Source organism: Physella acuta, unplaced genomic scaffold, assembly GCF_028476545.2.
Source record: "Physella acuta isolate Inbredline_101_S28 unplaced genomic scaffold, ASM2847654v3 ptg001183l, whole genome shotgun sequence".
Lineage (NCBI taxonomy): Eukaryota > Metazoa > Mollusca > Gastropoda > Physidae > Physella > Physella acuta.
Window position 1 is genome coordinate 152,501 of NW_026732700.1, and position 19,633 is coordinate 172,133.

Below are 19,633 nucleotides of genomic sequence, written 5' to 3' on the forward strand. Positions count from 1 at the left end.
GTTGGATAAACATGCCTACTAATTGGGTCCACATTGCTATATAGTACTGTAGTATATTATGTATAATGTAAGTTTAACAATTTTTTTGTGACCGAACGAAAGAATATTTTTGAAAACTTTCTTCGGCAATATTGTTTTAAATTATGGCAGGAATCGATTGGTAAATGTTTCAAGTCGCTAAGTGGTCTGGTTGCCGAGATAAGAGCCAAAAACTGTTTTTTTTTCGAGCTTTTTGGCTTTTCCGTGAAATCCAGGAAGGAATTCCGGAATTTTTTTGGCCCACTATCATCCTCGTAACTTGCTTAACATAATTGCTTTTGGAACTAGTCCTCGATATTGCTTCGTTGAGGAGGAGATACGACTTAAAGCTGCGAACACACATCCATCCATTCATACATCCATACATTCATACATCCAGAAATGACGGGTTAATAAACGCAATTCTCCAGAATGGAAATTGCGCTAAAACACTACCCACATTAATTAACACCCAAAATTTTACAACTCTCAACAATTATTGTTAAATCAAAATATTTCTTAGAAGATTTTTTAGCCTTTTTACTTTCTCGTATATACGAAGTATAGATAAAGTATTGTAATCGTGCACAAAAATCACTTGAAATTTTAATAATTTTCACCGTATTACACCTCAGTCCTTCGTCACATCCGAAGTATAGAGGACTTATTTTAATAGGGCAAAAATTATCAATCCAGATTTATCAAAATTGAGAGGTTTTATGCGTAATCCAGTCTGAAAAACTGGGCTTTGCAATTCTGTCCGTATGTCTGTGTGTGTGTCTATCTGTCTGTCTGTCTGTCTGTCCGTGTGTAAACACGATAACTTGAGTACCGTTACAGCTAGGTTGATGAAATTTCATATTTAAGTATTTTATCAAAATCGTTGATCCGTATCAACTTTTGAGCGATTTCCGATAACCGGAAGTGGTACTTTTTCTACTTTAAATTTGTCAAAAGCCTATAACTTGAGTACTATTTCAGATAGATAAATGAAATTTCACACGTAAGTAAAAGATCTAATTCTCTACCTTCTGTTAAATTTTTGAGTAATTTCCATTGACCGGAAGTAGTAATTTACGCTACTTCCGATTTCTCAAAGAACTAATGTAAAATTTTAAAGTACTAATAATATTGCGCACTATTATGCACTTTTTTTATTTGGCGTTCACTTGGTGTGCAATTCTTTTGTCTACGAGATTTTTGTTCTATTTTTAAACTTTAAGTATTTAAAATGGATTAAAAATCATGTCTATAGCCCGAGTTACCATCCCCTGTTGTTTTATATAAGAATATTCGAGAAAGTTTAGGGGAGATCACTCCCGGTTTATTTTCTGTTACTTTTTTCCCGATAAATTTTTTCTTTTTGACTTTTTATCAATGACTATTTTTCCTAGCAAAACCAATTTTTTTTTTTTTTTACCTGTAACTTTATTCCGCTCACGGTATAAAGCCAATATAAACCAATAACTCCAGTCGATCTACCTACCCTTGATTTCATTCTTTTTTTTTCAACTAGCTATATAAATAGCACAGGAACATACACAATCCAAGTCATCAATGAAATGCTTTTCTTTAAATGAATTACTCTACTTCTACACCTCTGTACTTAAATTATAACGCAAGCACTAAAAAAGTCGGGTTTTATTTTCACATTAATTATATCTTCCTTACATAATCAGGGAAAAAAATAAAAAGGCTATAAAAACGTTAAGAGACGGGTTTGCAGGGAATTAAAAAAAAAACGTAACTCAAAGTGAACATGTGTCACGCCGAAGTAAAAAATTGTAGATGTAAAACTTATCATCGCCCGTCGACTGCGTGCCTCGTTTAGACAAAATACTTAAGTACGCTTGGGATAATCATTACCTTGAAATTACCTGCTAGTTAGCATATATTTGCATATTATCCCGCCCGCACAAAAACGCGGATGAATGAAACTCCTGGGAGCCGGGGCTTTGTAGGTTGACGTCCCCAATGTCAAGTTGTGTGACGTTGACTTATCTCTACACTGGTGTTTTCATTGGGGGTGTTGGAGGGTGTTCGTCTCTACGTCTACGGCTAATGTTCGTCTGGTTCTGTCTAAAGTTCGTCTCTTGCTAATTGTATATCTACGGCTGATGTTTGTCGGGCTATTCTTTTTCTTCTTCTTCGTTCTTAAATGTAATGTTGGGCGCGATTTTGTCCAACACGATTAGGTATAACATGTTAACGTTTCATGCACTGTATGGCATGTCGATTTTTTTACTCCGTTTTTTTAGTCCGCTTTTTTTTTTGCTACTTAGAACAAGCGGCAAGGCAGCAGTTGTTTGTTTTTAAAGTATTCTCTCCTAGACGGGTTGCTGTCCCAAACTAACTATCCGGGATTTTAACTCGGGACTTTTGGAGTAAGCAATCACACGTTCTTTTGTTGGAACATAGCGCCCTGGCGGTTGCTTATGTACATCGTTTTGCTATGCTTGACTTATCTTTTTCGCTTAAATAAATTTTACTCTTGGGCTAATGTAGGGTACCATTTCTAAACCTGTTTCCTAATCCTTATCCTTTATCGTTGCTTGGGATACCTTTGAAGTTTCGACTAGTGGTCACTTAGGGAAACCCACTCAAAACCCTATTGGTCAAGAAATACAACAGAGCATAGTAGGATGGACTGGACACACCATGGTCAATCCAACGACAGGGATCAAATCAGAACAGCGAGGACACAGTCAGAGACACAAAACCACGACCGGTTAAAAACAAGCACTCAAACTCTGACCAAGGGAATGGTTAAAGGAAGGTATCCTTTTCCCGAACAACAGACTTACCCTGTGTTTCTCTATGTTCTTACACGTTTTAAAAAAATCAGTCTGTTGCTATTTTGCGATAGAGATGATACTATCCACATATATGTTAACTAATTTTATTTTCATTAAAGTATTATAACTAAATTGAATACATACATTCATTTAGGACAGGGGTCTCCAAACTACGGCCCGCGGGCCGGATGCGGCCCGCGAGTTCATCTCATCCGGCCCTCGGAGATCTTTTAGTCCACGGAAAAAAAATGTTTGTTGTAGGTGGCTGCGGAAAAATGCCACCCCAATGAGATGCCTGGAAGAAACTCTGGCCCCCGAACTTATATTTGATAGTTAATGTGGCCCTCGGGCTGAAAAGTTTGGAGACCCCTGATTTAGGAGATGATAAATTAAAATGGAGGTTAGTAAATAAATAGTCAATAAAATAATGTCAGTAATTTTCGAATTAGGAAAGTCGCCATGCTTAAAATAAATGTCCTCTTAATAAATACTGAACAATGTTCAATACAGAAACCGTCACCGTGGTTACTTTAGAAATGGTCAATATATAAACAAAACGGTCAACTTTAAAATCTTCAGTAACGTCCAATAAATAATCGTTAACGAAAATACAAGCAAGAAAATGATAGTCAACAAACGAGTGGTAAACAAAAGAATTATCAACGACATCAACACGGGTAAATCATTCAGCAACGAATTACCAATCTAAATACAGAGACTGGATTCACAAAATATTCGCCCAATCACCGTCTAGGGCTTTGTGTCCGGCCGCCATAGAAAGAACTAATCAAATCATCGGGAACAAAAGCCGGTAGCATCTCATCTCCCTGAAGGAATAGATCTACAGGGATTTGCCGATTTTTATGGCATCTGTCTTGTAGATGAATCCACAAACTCACAATGAAGATAAGCTAATCTGTTCCTTATACAATCACGGGTTGTAGATAAGAGGTGCACTAAAATGGTAGTTAGGTATTAGTTTTCTACTTTTCAAAATACTGACCGATAATCTACGTAGTAGTATGTAGGGTTCACTAAATATGTAAAAAATAAAAAAATAAAATAAAAGAAGTCTCACGTTTACCGCTTTTGAACAAAATAGCCCTTTTCATTTCGTTAGAGGGTGGGTTGGGGTGGGGGTGGGGGTGGGGTGCGGTTGTTTAATAAATCTGTAGCGAACAAGCTGATACATCCCGTACAGTATGACGTGTTGGATTAACTTACACGTTGTCTGTTTAGCCATTACTGAGTTGAACACAGTGATAATCGCATGCAAGGCTTATTTTGTTTGTCAGTTTGTGGTCGTATGATAATTTGATGTTAAATGGAGTGTAGTAGGGAGTTTGGGGCTAAAGGGTTAACCACTCATTATCATCAAGTTTAAACATTCACTATCATCAATTATAACCAATCATTATCATCAGGTTTAATCCATCATTATCATCAGGTTTAAACGCTCATTAGCACCACAACAACTTGTGTAAGACTTGAGTTTTTGTTTTAATCAATTTTCTAGGGACCTGTCTGAGTTTGGACCTAAGGTACCCATTTGAGTTGGGACCTTGGGAACCCGTTTAATTTGGAACCTAAGGTACCCGTTTGAGTTGGGAACTAAGGTACCCGTTTGAGTTGGGACCTTAGGGACCTGTTTAATTTGGGACCTAAGGTACCCGTTTGAGTTGGGACCTTAGGGACCCCTTCTAAGTTGGGACATTAGGGACCCGTCTAACTTGGGACTATAGGGACCTGTTTAAGTTGGGTCCATAGGGACTTACCTGATAGGCCAATATTACTCTGATACAATATAGACTAGTATAGATACATTAATTTACTATTTGATACGTTTCAATATCAAAATATACCATTTTATCTCCATTACGTAGGAATCGATACCAGTTAACGAATATCAGTATCATTTGATATCTCGATACCACGTCAAACATTTTGAAATAACATGCTAAACTTTTGATTTTATACGATACTGTCAGAAACTACTCGATACTAAGTCAAACATTTTTAAATAACATGAAATTCAACATGCGATACATTTGATACAATACATACAATTAAAATCTATTCGATACCATACACGGTATTTAATCTTTCGCACCTAAAAACCCTATCACAACGACACTATTCACTCCGCGGCATGAAAAATACCTACAATTAGTGCAGGTTATTTTAGGACGGAAGCTTGTTATTTAATTAAAAGGCTGATGAGTTTTAAATCTTTATAAATTAGTTTTAACTGTTTGTTGAATCTTTATAAATTACTTTTAAAATGTTTATTAAATCTTTACAAATTACTTTTTAAAATTTTATTATATCTTTATTAATTACTTTTTAAAAGTTTATTAATGAACCATGTCGTATTAGGGAAAATCTCAAAAACACCAGAAACTTCTTTACTTTTCAAGTTAAATATATTATTTTATTTTACACATAATGAAAACAGCTAAATATAGATGGTAAAATTCTTTTATTATTTATACATCACCACGTAGAAATCCAAGTTATTTTTGGAATAAATATTATAAAACCCTCACCCCACACTTACCTACTCCCAGTTTAAATTTTACCAGTTTTGTGTTTAGTTTAGTTCCGCGTAGTTTATATTACCACTTCTGCTTGATTAAAACTGTAGTTTGCGCTGTGTGAAATACAATACCGTCTAGTTATCCCATATCATAGAGTCATAGAGCAATCATATAAATGTCGAATCACTCTATACAGTTGACATTATCGGTTTGGTTTTTTGTTTCAAATTACAAGTTACGTTGATCGTGATAATGTCTCTGATTTTACTTTCAGATGCGTTTCTATGTTGAGCAACGCTAAAAAAAACGGAGACAATATAAAACAGTCACCTACATATTTCGGTCAGCTGTGGCCTATTCATGGGGGTGTTATAAGACTGGGGTTTAGAACACCCCTATTGGTCCCCGAGATTAAGGTTAAGAACACCCCAATGGATTCCTGAGAATGGAGTTGAGAACATCCCTATGGACCCCCAAAGACTTAGGCTGAGAATATCCTGATGGGACCCCGATAATGGGGTTAAGAACACGCCAATGGATCCCATAAACTTGGGTTTACAAAACCCTATGGAACCACAAGACTGGGGCTAAGACCCCCATGGATCCCCAAGACTGGGGCTAAGAAGACCCCCCCCCCCATAGATCCCAAAGACTGGTGTTAAGATCCCAAGACTGTGGTTAAGAAGACCCCCATGGGCCTCCAAGACTGGGATTAAGAAGACTCCCAATGGATATTGAAAATTTCGCATGTTGCTGCAGTTCGCTCTTTACCCTTTACATCTACAATTGTAACGTTTAAATCTCAAATAAACAACAGCTTTAAAATCTAAAAATCGTCGTGTAAAAAATAACCTTAACCTTCATCTCCCGATGACCAATTCTTAATGATGCAATTTTTACGGTGTCATCTTAATGCTGCCATATTTTTGGTGTCATCTTAATTATGATTCTTTATCGAGTCATCTTTCTGTGATCACGTTGAAGGTCAGCTATTTATGGCGCTGCCTACACAGTATACGACGTCACGGTGCCGTTTTAACGTTAAATATACATCTTAATTAGTTCTAATTAGGCAAATCACTAAACTAGATCCCAACTGTTGTTTGACCGGAAGACGGATCGAGTTGAAAGTAGATTAAGTAGAGTCATTGACCCCAAACAAACAGAGGAAAGTGGATTAAGAACAACGAACAAACATGGACGCTGCCAGCTTCCCGAGAGGGTTAACGATCGGACTATTAACCCTCTCAGCGCCCCCCGCTGTTTAAATCTGGCTAACCACGTGACGGCCGTGTACTTTAATGCCACCTGCCGGCAGTAAAAAAAATTACGACTTCCCCCATCCTCACGCACACCCGCGCAACTTGTTTGTTCTCTGAAGTCGTGTTGATTAAATCTGTATCGGCCGTCATTAGCGGCACTAATTGCATTCCATGCCACGTGTAATGCTTATTACACTTTTTTTTATTTGACTCGATTTCTAGTTTTGTTGTCGGTATGTCATGTTTAAACGAAATTTCATCCACTTCTACCGAACCGATTTTTTTTCAAACTTTAGCCCTAGGTTGAGATCCGATGACAATGCAAGTATCACACAAACTTGGACATAAACAAAAAAAAAAACCGCTAACGTGCGCACGTAACTTAGGTGCGTCTTATAAAGTTACACAATATTTTCCTTATCTTTTAGGACTAACCCTCTTTATACTAACCTTGACGCGACAGTGAGTTAGCTACTAACATTAATTTTAAAGTAATCTAAACTCAAAACAAACAACCTAATAGAATTAACGACTAATATCAACAAAAGCTGAAATCCATATAAAAAAAACTTTTTAAAATATGTGTCCTTAAGAAGACAAGCTTGTTACAGTGAGATTTACAGAACTATCTTTTGTTTTATTTACTTATGTAAAGCATACAAGTTTTAGGGACTCGTTTCAGTTTACTCATGAAAACAATTTTACCCGGGATATTTTTTCTTCTAGGAATGTTCTATGATTTCGCGCTTGTCGTCTGCACTTAACGACGGAATTTTTCGGGTTTTCACGTTGAAATAAAAATGTCTTTAGTCAGCAGACAAGAATTGTCAATCCTGTACAAGACAAAACCCACGATTTCCGGTGGACTTTTAAGTCGTTTTTTACTTTTTTTACCTGTTGTAAGGATTTGGAAAATTTGTCATTTTTTTTTCATGTCGTTTCTTTTTACTTAGAGTTACGTCACGTAGTAGATGTACTCAGTGGCGTAGCGAGGTCGGGTGTCACCCGGTGCGGCACTTAATGGTGTCACCCCCCCCCCCCCCCCCAGAGGCGTAGCGACCCTTCCCGGGGACAAACTTTCAAGTTTTAGATTTGCACACCCCCCCCCCCCCCTCAAACTTTCGATTTGCACCTCCCCCTCAAGTTTTTCTCTATATATTTTGCTATTTTTTGCCTTGGTGTCGTCCCCCTAAATGGTGTCACCCGGTGCGGTCCGCACCCCCCGCCCCCCCCCCTCGCTACGCCCCTGGATGTACTTATTGTAAGGATTTGGAAAACGTATTATTGTGTAGAGTTAGGGAGTGCAACTCGCTCGAAAAACAGCTCACGTAGCAGACGTCAATGAAGTCATGAGCGGTGTCACATGATTGAAGACTTACGACAAGAAAACGTAACTCTGGCAACTTTTACTTTCAAATTGTTGGTGTTTGTTGGATGTAGTGTCTGTCACGGAAACAGACTCAAGGTCTTATACAGACGTCACCAAGGTCGTCTGGTGACCTTGTGTTGATGACAGATCTCCCTGTCAGTCTGTTTAACATGGGATCGTGTCAGAGTGCAGTATCGAATATATCAAGTATCGGTTCTTACGACTGCAGTGGCGTCTTGAATATGACCAGTATCAAATATATCAAGTATCGGTTGTTACGGCTACAATGCAGTGTTCAGTATGACCAGTATCGAATATATCAAGTATCGGTTCTTACGGCTACAATGCAGTATTCAGTATGACCAGTATCGAATATATAAAGTATCGGTTCTTACGGCTGCAGTGCAGTATTCAGTATGACCAGTACTCGATCAAAAACGTTTTGTTAGAATGCAGTATTGGGTCACTCGAGTATTCGATTATTCCCGTACTTTCGGAGTGCAGTATCGAAGATGTCAAGTATCTGTTCCTACAATGTGTCACATTACAGGATCCAGTATGTACAGTTTTTTTCACCATAAATCTTGACGGTATTTATAAACTAGTATCAAAACACCTCAAACACCCACCTTCTCTCTCTCTCTCTCTCTCTCTCTCTCACACACACACACACACACACACACACAAATACACATAGATAGCCTACACACATACATACACACACTAACATTCACACACAAAACTATACACAAGCTAACACATACACAAACATATATGCCCAAACACACATACATGAACACACAATCAAACAACACTCGCAACCACGCACACACACATACACACATACCAAACGGTTAAATACGTGTAGAGGTATTGCACATAAAATATTATTCATTTGTTTAAAAAGTAGAAGTTAAAGTAGAGGAATACATTTTATTCACACCGAGCCTACACCCAAAAGTTTTAGTTTGTCACACCCCGAATCAGCTTGTCTTTTTGCCGTCTAAATAAAGATTGACAGTTACCGGCAATTTTGTTTAAATACAACCTCTAACAAAGCCTTACAATGCCCTCTCTCGCACTGTGATCACAGACGGCCTTGACCTCTCCAGTCACGTGATTTTCGTGGGCCGACGGGAAGACGGTAGGGGGCGTTAATACATGTGATATTAACGTGACAGATGACGGAACGGTTTGGTTTTACATGTTCAGGGGAGGGGGGGGGGGGGGGGGGGAGGAGAGAGAGAATCGGTGGAGGGGAAAACATAACTTTTTAACCCCAAGGTTCGAATGTGAAAGACTAACCCTCCTAATTTAGATAGATAGCCCAATCACTTTTAAATTAATCGAAACAACGATCACATAAAATGTAAAGAGTTTCACCCTTATGTACAACACTTAAAGGTAAACTTCGTCTGTTCACACCCATACCTTCGTTGTCAAAACGTCTTGTGCAGTGTTTCACCCTTTGTCAAACCATAAACCCTCAACGGAAACCCCTACCCTCTACCATTCTACCTCATCACAAACTATACTATTCTACCTCAGCACAAAATATACTTTTCTACCTCAGCAAAAACTACTATTCTACCTCAGCAAAAACTATACTATTCTACCTCAGCAAAAACTATATTTTTCTACCTCTGCAAAAACTACTATTCTACCTCAGCAAAAACTATATTTTTCTACCTCTGCAAAAACTACTATTCTACCTCAGCAAAAACTATACTATTCTACCTCAGCAAAAACTATATTTTTCTACCTCTGCAAAAACTACTATTCTACCTCAGCAAAAACTATACTATTCTACCTCAGCAAAAACTATACTATTCTACCTCAGCAAAAACTATACCATTCTACCTCAGCAAAAACTACTATTCTACCTCAGCAAAAACTATACTATTCTACCTCAGCACAAAATATACCATTCTACCTCAACACAAACTATACCATTCTACCTCAACACAAACTATACCATTCTACCTCAGCACAAACTATACTTTTCTACCTCAGCACAAAATATACCCTTCTACCTCAGCAAAAACTACTATTCTGCCTCAGCATTAACTATACCATATTATTTCAGCACAAACTATACCATTCTATCTCAGAAAAAACTATACTATTCTACCTCAGCAAAAACTATACTATTCTACCTCAGCAAAAACTATACTATTCTACCTCAGCAAAAACTATACTGTTCTACCTCAGCAAAAACTATACTATTCTACCTCAACTCTCTTTAAAGTTAACTCTTCTACATTTACTTTAGAGAATGCTAACATAATTAATTTGATTAATTAAAATTGAAAAAAATTTGAATTAAAATTTTAAAAACTAATTTACGATTTTGCATTAAAAAAAGTTGATTAATTTTTTTTAATTCAAAATAAAATGTATTTTAAAACCGCCAACATTTAACGAATACAAAACATTAAATCATCAAAGCAAAACATCATCGTAGAGCTAATGTAAACGACAACCTGCTGATCAGATCAATTTTTTTACATTCAAGTACGCATGTGACTTCAATAGTTAAACAAGATATTTGATACGTAAGGTCTTGGTCCTTCGTCTAACTACAAAGCCCTCCACCCCCACCCTCTAACTGCCCCCCCCCCCCACCCCCGACACACACACTAGACGATTTATATAATTTGAAGATTATCAAGTATTAATTAATTTTCAGTGCCTCTCCGGATGAAAAAATGCCTGAAAGAAACCCTGCCCTTCACCCCCTACCCCACCCCGGATAAACTCCAAGCACCGGAAGTATCCTCACAACATCACAACAGTTCCAGCACTCGACAGCATCCTCGTGAACTCTGTGGCAGTGGAACCGAGAACACGAGAACAAGACACGGCATCGTATACAAGGGAGTGTTCATCAAAAGAGTAAATATGGCAGAAAGTTGTTTGATGGTAGCTAACTGTGAGAACTTAGATCCTTGCGGTTTCATATGTAATGTATGGAGCGACACGGTTACCTCCCCCCACCCCACCTCGTTAGACTAATGTGCAACCAGCTGCGAAACACTTTATTTAATTGATCCAGATCAAAATCACTAGGTGAAAGAAATCGATGGTTTGGAGATCTGTTCGGCGAGTAATTTATTTGATGTCGTGTCGTGTCGTGTCGTGTCGTGTCGTGTCGTGTCGTGTCATGTATGTCATTTCATGTCATGTCATGTATGTCATGTATGTCATGTATGTCATGTATGTCATGTATGTCATGTATGTCATGTATGTCATGTATGTCATGTATGTCATGTATGTCATGTATGTCATGTATGTCATGTATGTCATGTATGTCATGTATGTCATGTATGTCATGTATGTCATGTATGTCATGTATGTCATGTATGTCATGTATGTCATGTATGTCATGTATGTCATGTATGTCATGTATGTCATGTATGTCATGTATGTCATGTATGTCATGTATGTCATGTATGTCATGTATGTCATGTATGTCATGTATGTCATGTATGTCATGTATGTCATGTATGTCATGTATGTCATGTATGTCATGTATGTCATGTATGTCATGTATGTCATGTATGTCATGTATGTCATGTATGTCATGTATGTCATGTATGTCATGTATGTCATGTATGTCATGTATGTCATGTATGTCATGTATGTCATGTATGTCATGTATGTCATGTATGTCATGTATGTCATGTATGTCATGTATGTCATGTATGTCATGTATGTCATGTATGTCATGTATGTCATGTATGTCATGTATGTCATGTATGTCATGTATGTCATGTATGTCATGTATGTCATGTATGTCATGTCATGTATGTCATGTATGTCTATGTCATGTATGTCATGTATGTCATGTATGTCATGTATGTCATGTATGTCATGTATGTCATGTATGTCATGTATGTCATGTATGTCATGTATGTCATGTATGTCATGTATGTCATGTATGTCATGTATGTCATGTATGTCATGTATGTCATGCATGTCATGCATGTCATGTATGCCATGTATGCCATGTATGCCATGTATGTCATGTATGTCATGTATGTCATGTATGTCATGTATGTCACGTATGTCACGTATGTCATGTATGTCATGTATGTCATGTATGTCATGTATGTCATGTATGTCATGTATGTCATGTATGTCATGTATGTCATGTATGTCATGTATGTTATGTATGTCATGTATGTCATGTATGTCATGTATGTCATGTATGTCATGTATGTCATGTATGTCATGTATGTCATGTATGTCATGTATGTCATGTATGTCATGTATGTCATGTATGTCATGTATGTCATGTATTTCATGTATGTCATGTATGTCATGTATGTCATGTATGTCATGTATGTCATGTATGTCATGTATGTCATGTATGTCATGTATGTCATGTATGTCATGTATGTCATGTATGTCATGTATGTCATGTATGTCATGTATGTCATGTATGTCATATATGTCATGTATGTCATGTATGTCATATATGTCATGTATGTCATGCATGTCATGTATGTCATGTATGTCATGTATGTCATGTATGTCATGTATGTCATGTATGTCATGTATGTCAAGTATGTTATGTATGTCATGTCAATTAAATAAATTCAAATCAAGCCAAACCATTTCGTTTCGTGTCGAGTCGTGAAAGCGTCATCTCATGTCACGTTATACGCTGTAAAAATCACAAGTCAAGACAGGCGAAGTTATAACATCTCACTCGATTAAATTCAAAAGTCACCTCACGTTATGTCATATTATGTCAAGTCCAATTACGTCACATCATGAAAGGAACAAAAAAACTATTTTAATCCAAGTCACATTGACCCAAGTCAGGTCATATTTTTGTTTTATGTCTTTAAAGTGCTAGCAAGTCAACTGCAGACAATAAGTCAAGTCCAGTCACACTAAGCACATCAGTGTGCTGCGACAGGCTAGACTCCACGCCACACGATACTGACGTCACGTTACGTCACGACAGCCGCAGGTCCGAGCGCGTGCAACAATTCCAGATTGGCCAGTCACGTTTTTTGTCGGCGTACGTCTGCTCTGGGATAGGTCAAGCACAAGAGCGTTATTTCACGAAACAATTAAAGATAGTTTTTAATTATTTCTTTAATTGCCTCTTCCACTGCTCCTAACTGCGAATCAATACATCTTTTATGAAAAAAATGTAAACATTTTCTTACACCAAAAACATTTAATTTAATTAAACGTGTTCATTATTTAATTTAATAAATATTATTAAATAAGATTTACAAATGGACTAATAGCATCGCTAAAAACGTGGTTCTTTAATTTTTTTATTTTTATTTTCGAGTTAGAAAAAAAACATGGATTTGCTGCCGGCATAAGACAAAGTACGGTAACTCTAGATGAAAGAAATAAAACCAGCAACGTACGGAGCGAGCTAAACATTGTTTACGTATAACAATTACAGTTTTTATATAACAATCACAATGTTTACATCATAATCACGGTTGTTATATAACAAGCTCAGTGTTTATATAGTCATTACAGTAATTATTTATCAATTATAGTGTTTACATAACAACCACATTGCTTATATAACAATCTAAGTGTATAAATTGTTAGAGAAATGGCAAGCATATCAGTAATTTATACAGTACAGAACATTACATTATTTACATGTGGATAAAAAAAAAAAAATGTTAGGGGATGAGAGGTTGAAGTGGAGTGGGGGGGGGGGGGGGAGTCATAGAATGCCACATATACAAATATTATTATAATTAATAAAAACGTTTAGTAGATCTGCACGCGTATTCAATTATAGCAGGTTTTATAACAGATGTGAGTTATCTGCAGGAGAAGAATGGTCCATTTGTAAGGTTCAGATGGTGTTCTAATTATAGAGCAACATGTATGTGTGTGGGGTGGGGGGGGGGAGTTGGATTTACACTTTTAGATATGTTCGATTCGTCGCAGAAGCGGGTAAAATAATAATTAATATCCTACTGATTTTACAATTGTAGGGACGGCGTGGTCGAATGCTAGAGCGTTCTACTGCTAACTAAAAAGATTTCGAGTTCGGATTCATTTCATGTCCGCATCACGTACGTGAGCAATGGCTCACTCACGTGAAGGATAGTTAAGATGGCTGGACATAGTGCTGACCACACCATCCATACATATGCCGAGTTCACTGAAACAGTTTGAATCTACTTCATCTGCACAATTTTTGTGTGAGTTAGGTTACTTTGTAAAAAGTTTCTATATTTGAACAATTGAGCAATTATCACATTTTTTGTTAAAAATGTCACAAAACTACCAGCACCCCCCCCCCCCCAAAGGAAAGCACGGGGTGGGGGGGGGGGGGCGGGGGGACATATGTTTGAGGGAGGCCGCAAATCGAAAGTATAATGGGGGTGCAATTCGAAAGTTTGTCCCCGGGCGCCGAAAAGGGTCGCTACGCCTCTGCCCCCCCCTCTCCGTTAAATTTTATCGATGTGTTAGACCTAGTTTTTAATACGACGGATAGAGTGCTGCTCTGATACAGCAGTATGTTAGTTACATAAAACGCATACTCGGACGAGCTACGACATATGGCTGTATCACCTGATCGTGCAGACGATAAATTCGCATCGATCTCAACAGACCAGCTGATCGCGTTTCAAACAAAAAGTTTTTTTTGTCATTTCCTTGCGCATTGGACTATAATTATTTATCACCAGCTGTGCAAATTATTATACGTAATGCAAGAGTTTAAGCTTGTCGCATCGTCAGGTAACACACACATACATAGGCTGGTGCGTAAGTACACTTAAGCACGCGCACATATACACACGCACACAAACACACAAACAAACATACACACACCATAAACCATAAACATAAATATATACATTTATTATATATATATATATATATATATATATATATATATATATATATATATATATATATATATATATATATATATATATATATATATATATATATGACACAATTTAGGAGGTGACACCAATTCGAAACATCATAAAATTTAATTTAAAATGTATCTAGTTTCTTTTAAATTTTTACAAAATAGTGGTGAGCGGAGACGTCAAACCAAAAATTGACATTGTTGGAGGGGTAAGAGTGAAACCGTCAGTTGTTATGCCGTGTGACACTCTAACTATGGATGCTACAAATTGAATGTTACTGTACAAAAACAATGTCTTTAGCCTTTTAAAACAAAATTGTAAAAACTCAGACTGTAATAGTTTTTTATAGTAGATGGGATGTTAATGCAAACGTTGATATATATATATATATATATATATATATATATATATATATATATATATATATATATATATATATATATATATATATATATATATATATATATATATATATATATATATATATATATATATATATATATATATATATATATATATATATATATATATATATATATATATATATGCAAGCCTTCTCTATGTATTTGGTTAAATTTTTTTTTTTTATTTTTTTTTTTTTATTTTGACCCCTGGTATAGATCTATAAATAAACTTTCGACTTTTTCAGCAGGTTAAAAAATATTTAAAATATCAATTATTCAATGGTTTCTGTAAATAAATTGTAAAGAGTTTTCCGTATTTTGAAACAAAGTTTACTCACCTTTTGCTCGGTCGTACTCCTATAAATACGTGAGCAGATAATATAACAGTATGACGTCACGACGCACGTGACATGCGATCGATCAAATGATAATATTTTTCACCATAAATCACTATACGCCACCAGATGCATATGGGCGTTGATCCAGAAAGAGAGTTTCGTGAAGTATTTGTTATAAGTATGAGTTCCGTCCCTTACAAGATTTAAGCGGGTTGTGTCCCCTTACACTCACGGTATTGACTTTTCGTCAGGCTATTAGTGAAGGCAGGAGCAGCGTCAGGCAGGGAGGTAATACGTGACACGGAGCATAAAATTGTCTTTGGGGGATTTTTGTTTCGTATAGCACGGCCTAGCTGAGTAGTAAAACAATGGGTTGGGGAGTGGTGGATGCAAGGAGTGGGACCTGGGGGGGGGGGGGTGTGAGTTTGGTTGAGCAAGGCCTAGCTAAGTTGTAAAACCGAGGAGTGGGGAGTCTAGAGTAAAGTGGACTGAGTGATCTATAAGACAAGTTGGTTATGGCCCCTTGGTGTTGGCGTTGTCACGTGGGTGGTTTCAAGTTTCGAGTTATCTTCCCTGGTTTGAGTCGACCCAGCTCTAATGGTTACCCGAAGCAATTTGGAAAACAGTGACCACACCCCGCCTTCCTATGCCCGGATGATAGAAAAATTTGCACTTTTCTAGAAACAGCCGGGTCAAAAAAAAATGTATTTGGTTTTTTTTTTTTAAACTTTAGCGTGTATGTAAATGTGTTTTGTGTCCTTACTTGCAATGCTCAGTCGTCGTCCCCTACCCCCCCTCCCTCACTTCATCTGACCAGGCGCCTGTCGGTTCTTCACTGCCTGCACGTGCAGTACTCAACCACCCATACGCACCCCCCCCCCCCCCCCCCACCCAAAAAAAAAAAAGAATCTCGGTACTTATCAGTTAGCCATACGCACATTCTCGTGAGTTGTTTTTAGTATCGCCAAAATAATTTAACCTTAATATGCACAGTAGCCGTTACAGTAAACCTAACTATCAAGCAACTTCTCTCCTAACACTGTATAAAACGTTGAGATTTAAGCATTCATTGTTACCTTCGATACCAAGTAATCGTATGAGTGTGGCTAATCGATCTATACCAGTTTTAAAAAAAATATTTCTCAATTAACTTCCAATTAAAATCAGTTTTCGATAACGAATTGATGAGAATTGGTTAAGATTAATTAATTTCCCCCGCTTAATTAGCCATTAGCTTTAAAAGTTGAACAAAAACCAGACCTTTAAAGCGGTATAATCCCAGAGTTCCGCCGCTCCAAGAGTTAAGTCCCCTGGCTTTTAGAAACGAGTTAAGTCCCCTGGGCGGGCGTGACACCGCTACGACTGAACGGTTCTTGAGAGGATGAATTCCATTGGTTCAGGTCGGCGGGTCACGTGTTGCGGGGTAATTGATTTTTCACACCTATCGTCCGCCTCCTCCGTGCTGATGACGTTTGACTGGTACGGCTAACGGGACAGGCTATGTGGCAGAGGCGAAGTGAGGGGGGGGGGGGGGGCGGACCGCACCGGGTGACACCATTTAGGGGGGTGACACCAAGGCAAAATATAGCAAAATATATGATAATTTCACTTCATGAAATGATGAATTAGAGTGAATGAAATAGTCTTTTAAAAGCAAAGTTGACAAATCCCGACACGGGTAGAGGGGCAGAGGAGGGGGGGGGGGGGGGTGACACCATTACCTAAACCTGATAAAGGAAACATGCAACATCCAGCTGAATTTACAACCGAATATAGATGCATTATCTTAGCACAGTTTAAAGCAATCACCGTTGCGTTGACGGGGGGGGGGGGGGGTTACATCAACTTAACGTTGCAATAGTTATGCCTGAGGAAAAAAAAATAGGTTGAGAAACGTAATAATCTATATGTTACCTTTACATCCAGAAGAAAAAAAAAATTAAATACATATACACACACACACACACACAAACACACACATATATGTATATATATATATATATATGTATATATATATATATATATATATATATATATATATATATATATATATATATATATATATATATATATATATATATATATATATATATTTCTTACGGGGGGGGGGGGGTTGCCGCACCTGGTGACACCCGACCTCGCTACGCCACTGCTCTGAGGTATTGCACACACCAGGTGTCGCCACTATCTGCGCCATCAGAGATTCAAGCCAAGATGATTTGTTCAACAGGATGACTGGATATTTTTTTATTATCATCAGTAAATTACCTTTGTTATGTCGTCAGCTAAACAGCTGGTATAACTGGGACGCTGTTGTATTAGTATATCGATTTTATGTGATGGTGTTTTCTTCTTACAAGGTTTTGAAGAGTGTGTGGGAGGTTTTTTAGTGGGCGGAGTGGCACTTTAAAATTCCATTTTTTTTAAAGGTATAAATGGAAGCTTTGTATGGTGACGGCGTGGTGAGGGGAGTGGGATAGAGCGCATGAATGTTAGCTGAAATGTTCGGATACCACAGTAGAAACACACCTGAGTCCACCCAGCTTTAATGAGTACCTGACTCAAGTTGGGGGGGGGGGTAAATATTATATTGAATGCATCTGATCCCACTATCCTTACGTATGCTAAACTTCACAAAAACAGCTGAACTCTGCTTCATTTGCAATATCTACACCCACGTTGTCATATTTCAAAAAAATAAATTCTGAGGGTTTAAGCTGTCCTTAGATATCATCATGGACACATAAATAGTCTTATACCGACGCGTTGAAATAACACTATATTAAAATTGCAGTAACAAACCCTACTTCCATTACCCCTTTATGTCTACTTTTATACCATGAGCATACAAGTATTTATCTGACGTGATGTTTTCAAACGACTTAGCAAACTTAGTGTAAGCCAAGAATAAAAAACAATTAACAATTAACTGTGTATACAACCACTGTTTCTTTCAGGCATCCAATGAACCATCCAACTTGTTTAGAACTGTCAACTTTCTTTTTTTAGAACACATTCATCAAAAGTATTTAGAAATAAAATTATCCAACTAATTTTGGAACAGGTCAACTGGTTTATTTTAAATAAACAACCATAAAAGCACATTTATTCATTTTTTCTTGACTTAAGTCAACTTTAACTTCACGCGTGAAGTTACGTTAATTTGTTTTTTTTTTCTTGTACTTTTTTTCTGCTGGTAGACGGTTCGGAAATGTAAGGTGGCTTAAAATAGTCCCGAAACCGTTTCCGGTGTACAAGATTTGTCTGCCCTTGTTTGAGTTGACTGTGATAAAGTCATGTAAGACGTGACGAGGATTTAATTAGGTTGTCATGGTTAATTAATTCAAGGTCGGTAATCAGGTCAGGGCTGGTTGTTTTTTTTTATCCACAACGGAGTTGGAAGAGTTAATGCCCTTGTTTACAAACATGGGTATGGTGTGTGGTCCTTACATGATGTGTGTGGTCCTTTGATGATTTGTGTGTCGTCCTGTGTGTGGTCCTTACATGATTTGTGTGTGGTCCTTACATGATTTGTGTGTGGTCCTTACATGATTTGTGTGTGGTCCTTACATGATTTGTGTGTGGTCCTTAGATGATTTGTGTGTGGTCCTTACATGATTTGTGTGTGGTCCTTACATGATTTGTGTGTGGTCCTTACATGATTTGTGTGTGGTCCTTACATGATTTGTGTGTGGTCCTAACATGATTTGTGTGTGGTCCTGTGTGTGGTCCTTACATGATTTGTGTGTGGTCCTTAGATCTTTTGTGTGTGGTCCTTACATGATTATTGTGTGGTCCCTACATGATTTGTGTGTGGTCCTTACATGAGTTATTCTTTGTATAAACTAGCATCTATTAACTGAATCAGATTAAAAAAAAAACTTTCCTACCCCGTTCTCCAGTTCTCCCCCCCCCCCCCCCCCCCTTAACATAGTGTCACATTGCTTAGTTTTAATATCGCTTTTGACGTCAAACTAATTAGTTGAAAAATCAAGACATAGACGCTTTAATGACACTATCGGTAATTATTTT

The 19,633-nt window shown here is 37.4% G+C and overlaps 1 protein-coding gene across 3 annotated transcripts in view; it reads right to left on the reverse strand.

Annotated features, from left to right (window-relative positions):
• Window positions 1–19,633, reverse strand: part of LOC131956887 (angiotensin-converting enzyme) — a 111,617-nt gene that overhangs the window by 25,013 nt on the left and 66,971 nt on the right. Inside the window, exon 1 of one of the 3 annotated variants that reach the window (XM_059321509.1) lies at window positions 16,862–16,969. The exons of 1 other annotated variant lie outside the window; for it this stretch is intronic. The gene's annotated coding sequence lies outside the window, so the exon portion shown is untranslated. Of the gene's footprint in view, window positions 1–15,601; window positions 15,651–16,861; window positions 16,970–19,633 lie in introns of those variants that run through there. One more of the 3 variants, XM_059321510.1, reaches the window with a different exon arrangement.